This window comes from Parasteatoda tepidariorum, chromosome 4 (assembly GCF_982258835.1).
Source record: "Parasteatoda tepidariorum strain Cologne lab strain chromosome 4, Ptep-v5.0, whole genome shotgun sequence".
Taxonomy (NCBI): Eukaryota; Metazoa; Arthropoda; class Arachnida; order Araneae; family Theridiidae; genus Parasteatoda; species Parasteatoda tepidariorum.
Genome location: NC_141758.1, coordinates 113,620,312 through 113,626,311, shown reverse-complemented (window position 1 = coordinate 113,626,311; position 6,000 = coordinate 113,620,312). Strand labels below are relative to the sequence as shown.

At 27.7% G+C, this 6,000-nt stretch overlaps 1 protein-coding gene across 3 annotated transcripts in view; it reads left to right on the top strand.

The window, feature by feature from the left end:
* Positions 1–4,350: 4,350 nt before the first annotated feature.
* LOC107452809 (cardioacceleratory peptide receptor-like) overlaps positions 4,351–6,000 on the top strand; it is a 118,351-nt gene continuing 116,701 nt past the window's right edge. Inside the window, exon 1 of one of the 3 annotated variants that reach the window (XM_071182882.2) lies at positions 4,351–4,627. The gene's annotated coding sequence lies outside the window, so the exon portion shown is untranslated. The remainder of the gene's footprint in view (positions 4,628–6,000) is intronic. The other 2 variants (XM_016069405.4, XM_016069397.4) reach the window with 2 other exon arrangements.

Below are 6,000 nucleotides of genomic sequence, written 5' to 3'. Positions count from 1 at the left end.
AAAAATAACAAGAAATCGGAATTTTTTTTTCACTTAGTGTGTTCTATTTTATTTGTTGTAATTTTTTGTAAAATTTTTTGAGTGCTCCTCACTCTATTGTATTGATATATTTTGCTTTGGCTATATTGATACAATATTAGAAAGCACTCTTTTCTGTAGATATAATCGTGTGAACTGATGAAAAGATTATATCTTTTATTTTTCGGATCTTTTTAAAAATTTTGTCCCTTTTTTCAAATCTTTTTTTTCCCTTCCGGTTTCTTGTTATTTTTTTTTATTTATTATTATTATTTTTTCCCCCTTCTTTCATTGCTCTGTAAATTTTTGCTTGTTTTCTCTACATTTTGAACTTATATATTAATAATTATAAATTCTTTATCTATTCCTTACCTTATTAATGATATATTGAAAAAAGAAAAAAATTATAGAATAGATTGAATTTTTAATAATAATAATATTAAAGCTTCCTTCATTAATACAAATTTAAATAGTTTCCATATATATATATATATATATATATATATATATATATATATATATATATATATATATATATATATATATATATATATATATATATATATATATATATCTTCTTCATTAATTTGCGTCCGATAAAGTAGACGTGCAAACACCGTTTTTTTTTGTGCTTATTTTGAATGAACAAAATCATGTGTGTGTAGTTTATCCTTGACTGAACTTGTGCGGAATGATCGGGAAAAAAAACTGTAAAGAAGGGATTAAAAAAACATCATGAAAGATTAACCAATTTGGTATGAATGCTAATTAAGGAAAATAAATAATAAGAGTCATTAACATAATCTTCGATAAGATATTATTAATATGAGATTAAGGAGTAAGGGGAAAATTTTTGAAATATTTTTATTTTTTAACTTTAAATATGACATTTTATGCAAATCTAACCATATTTTTAATCAAGTCACCTATTTTCGAATCAAAATGGACTTAGCATTTCAAAACTCATGACACAAAAGAATTCGCATTTTAATTTGTAAAGTAAGTAACTAGATGAAATTAAAATTAAAGAGTTTAATTCCGTTAAAGAGTCAAATTTCTCTTTGCTTTTTATAAAACTCTGTGACATCGCAATTAAAACATCGCAACAAGAGTATGTTTTATTTTTCCTGCCACTTGTATAATTATGTGTCTGGTTTGGAATTCTGAGACGTTTCTATGGTTGTTTTAGATTAAAACAAAAATGTTTTCATTCTTTCAAACATTTCTTTTCATTTTGGGAGTTTCTTTTATCTAATTAAAACAACACAGTCATTGCAATTGAATTTTTTTTCTTGATTTTTTAAGGTATAAGTATTCTCAGAAAACATAAAGGTCAGTGACCATTTCTAGTCATCCAAAGGTCAAAGATCATTTTCAGTGATTTTTATTTTTATACTCAAACCGTAGGAACAAACATGGATAGTATGCATACATGTGTATTTATGTATACATTTGCCCTTAATGCTTTAAACAAAATGTTTAGTAAAATATAATATAAATACTAGAAGCCTCCCTACTCTTGACTGACGCTCCCCAAAATTGCGACGCCATCGTTTCGCTCGCTACAAAGTTAAACCCATTTGAAATGTGTTCTAGCCTATTATCTTAAGAATTTTAAATCAATTAACAGCTTCCCTGATTATCTCGAGTTAATTCGGTTTACGTACATATTGTAAATATTTATCACCCCGAGAAAACTCGTACGTAGCAGAATTTGTCAGTATATTTTTCGCTTTATCCCGTTTTTACTCTGTCGGAAGCAAAAATTCATAATCTGCTGTGATTGGAAATTAGGCAGTTTTATTTGGGGTTTTGCTGTTTGTGGGACTGTACACGCGTTTTTGTGATTGTATATACGATGGTTGCTGAATTTACACAGCAATAAAAGTTTAAAAAAAATGTATCACTTGACTGGTTTTTGGAAAGTTACACTTTGTGTTGCCCCTTGTTTTGAGAACTATGACTCATATTTACTTTCTTCATTGGCCCGTGATCATTTGGAATAATAAACTGATAGTAAATAAAATGTTCCTTACACAAAAAAAAAATTAAAATTTCAACTTGAAACTCGTGTATTATGTTTTGTTTTAGTTCTTTGTATTTATTAATAAATTAAAAAATTTGTTGATTTTTTGCATTTTTTTTCTCAAAATAATGGGTAGGGGAAGTGGTTAACAAAATTTTAAAAACTAATTCATCTTCAAAAAATTAAAATTTTTAGTCAATTTTTATTGAAAAAGCTATTGAAATAAAACAAATTTTAACTTAAGAAAATGTGACGAAATCGAAAACCAGCAGACAAAATTTTCTTTTTTTCTTTTGCTCCTCTACGCATTCTTTCAATCATTGCCCGTTTTCTTCTGCACTTCGAACCTTCGTTTTCTTTCCCATTATGTTTTAAAATCCGGAGCAGCACGACCCGTTTTTCAATGAATATTATTATTATTGAACTTGCCTAAATATGATTAAAACGTAACATTTTGTTTGTTGATATAAAATATCCGCTTTTTATCTTTGGAAGATGATGGAGAAGAAGATGGAAGATACCCACACACGTGATCTACGACGTCAGCGCTAGCTGATCGTTTCTCGACTCAACTCTGTTTAATTAACTTCAAAGTCAATTAAATGCAGTGTAGTATCGCACATCACATTTGTTGAAATGGAATTTTTTCTCGTCTGCGTCTTTTAACTAACTAGATTTATTATTTGTTTATTCACTTTATTGTAACCGTGATATATTTTTGTTTTGTGCACCTGGCAACTCCGATGTATAATTAGTTTGTTTATGTTCCACATGGCTTCGTGCCTGTCTTCGAGCAAAGTAAGCAATTTATGGTGAACGGATTTAAATCCTTGCGAAATAATCTTTGTGAAAGAATATAGAACGTGTCGTTCAAGGAAATTGATACTTATTGTCTGGCTTACTCAAAATAGAATGAAAGGACCTTAAAATAGAAATTACTTGAGTAAAATAATTGAGCAAAAAATGTATTATTTTCTAATAATAATTCTTAAAATTACTCTCTTATATTTTCTTCGCATTATTACTTTCATTATTCATCTTATCTTAAATATCTTACATTCTTGTTATGTTCTTATTGATCCTTAAATTTTCTTATATTCATTATTCTCAGATTCTTGTATTTTCATTGCTCTTATCTTATTATATTTCCATTATTTTTATTGTCTTTTTATTATTCTTGTAAATTCTTTCATTATTTTCTTATAATATTTCTTGTATTTATCTTAAATTTGATTAAAAAAAATGCTTTAGTTTTTTATTAAAGGCAGAGCTCGTATTTTTGTTGAGTTCTTAATTAAAAAGAAAACAAAAAAACTGCTAAAGCAATTTCGTGGGTTAACGAGTTACAGCGATCACACTATTAGAAGTTTATTGTAAAAAATGGTTAAATAACAATTTATTGAATGGTTATTTTACCATATTGAATCAAAACAGTCGAATAAATGGTAATCAAACTGTCAAATTTGCGAAAAACTGTTTATTAACTGCTTTCGCCTTATACGGTAAAACCACCAGAATTTTGTCGCACCCACTAGAACCACCTCTCGAAGCTACTTAGTTATTTGCAACTGCGTACATATAATAGCCGAGCGGGCCTATCTGTCTATCTTATGACCGGCAGAACTGGAGTTCGAGTCCTAGTATTGACACCACACTATTTCCCCCTATTTCCAGTGTCCGGCACTCTACAATGCCCCTTACTTTACGAAAAGCCTAGCTTGTATGTTTAGTAAATAATTATTTTTTTCTTAGGTTTTTGAAAAATGGTAGTTGTAAATGGTTAAAAAACCGTGTAGTTTTGTATTCATGGCTTTATAACCATACTTTTTGTAAATGGTTTCAAAACCATAGTCGAAAAAAATGTTCTTTACCGTAAAATTTACGGTTAATCGGATGGGCAGACAGCTTCCAGTTATTTTACCATAATTTTAGAATGAAAATTTTTACAGTGCAGTTGGTGAGTCACCCCGGTTTTAAAAATAAAGAAATATATAAAGTAAAAGAATAAAATATTCCACCAAAAAGTATTTGAAAACTTTTAAAAACGAAAAAAAAAAAACATTTGATTCGAAACATTTATCAACGAAATCAGGATACTATTTTCCCTCAACCCTTGAAAACTACCTGAAACAATTCATTCTCTGCGGATATTTTCATTCCTCCTGACATTGTATCTGTTCCGAGCAAGAGTGAAGAAAACTTTGTTGATGAACGTTTTACTGCCGAAGAGAAATAACTTTTCTTCGCTCCAGCAGCTGTCGCTCTCCGCTAGATGGCGCTCCCTTCGATTGAGATCCTCTTTCATTCCCTTCCTCTCAATCGTTGAATTCATGTTATTCTCTAAGAATATGTAGAAAGTGCAAGTGCTCCTAAATTTCTTTCCAAGTGGAATACCATTTTTTAGAATATATTATTCTTAAATTTTGAGTGCGGAAGGATTTCAGAATAAATTTATTCATTCAAAAAATAATTTAAAAAATAAATTATATCTTTAAATTTAAAATATGAAGAATCTGTGCTTATGGGACTATGGCTGAAACTCAATATTTAAGGAATGCTTATAATTTTTAAAAAAATATTTTGGTGAGTAAATTTATTTAATTTAGAATAGCGCAATGCATTCAACACAATTTTGAAGTGTATTTAACACTAATCATACCAACACTTGATATACACCACTTCTACCATAGCCTGTCGAATGGCAGGATTTAATGTTTCTTGATTGAATGTATGAAATATGGATAATTGGAAGGAAACAAACTAAAGAAAAATAGCTTTATTGTAATTAAACAAAATTGCAACTTGTCTATTTTTAAGTACTACAAATACAAAGAATAAGAAATTTTAATTCATTGATCAACGCATTTTTTACATATACAGGGTGGTTCCATTGTACATTTTCCGCCAACATATTTCTTCTCATTATTATTATTATTTCAATAATTCTTATAATTATAAGAATTATTAACTATATATAATCGGTAGAAAAAATCATGAAGTCAAATGTGCAAAAACGATAAGATGATAAGCGCATTTTCGATGCATAAGTTCTTATATGATCATTTGATTTAGTGTTAATGATATTTAGGTAATTTTAGTGTTAATGATAAAACTTTTTATGAATAATCTCCGAATTGCATTTCTCGGTGCAAATTTTAATATAAATTTGGACCGAGACATAAAAACCATAATAGTTTTTTCGTATTTTTTTAAAACAGATATTCGTTTTATTACATTTCAATTGAAGTCAAAACCAATTTATTTATTCATTTGTACAAGAATAACAGTTTTAAGAGAACAAAAAACACATCTCACAATTTATGAAACATTTTTAGCAACGTAAATTGTTTAAGCAGTTTTTCTCTTTGAAGTAGCGATAAAAATAATATTTTCAAAGTGTATTCAAATCTACTGCGTAAAAAAAATTTATATAAATCCAAACCAATTTGCAATTTACTACATATAGTCTCTATATTCTTTAAACTTACGTGATATAATTTTCCTAATTTATTCATAGTTTCGTATTGCATGAAAAGCACGAAAAATCATTTGGCTTACAAGGAATTGTGAAAAAGTCTTAAAATTTCTAAATTTATGCGAATATTGTAAACTATTTTATATTTATTTTATATATATTCATCATATACTGAGCTCAAAATAATGGCGGCATATGACAAATAGTAACGCATATTATTTCATATATGAGAGATATTTTCAGGAGACGAAAATTTATTTAAATTCATAAGTGATATTTTTTATGCGTATCCTAATTTTGTGAGAAAAATAAAATGGAAATGAGAACGAAAATTCTGTGAAATAAAAAGAAAATATACTGTGAATAGAATGAAATAGAATTAAATTTCCGTAAATAGAGTATTTCATTTCATTTTTAATAGCCTTTATTAAGTCCAAAATAAAGAGGGTAGGCTATGAATATCAACAGTGTTTCATATTTA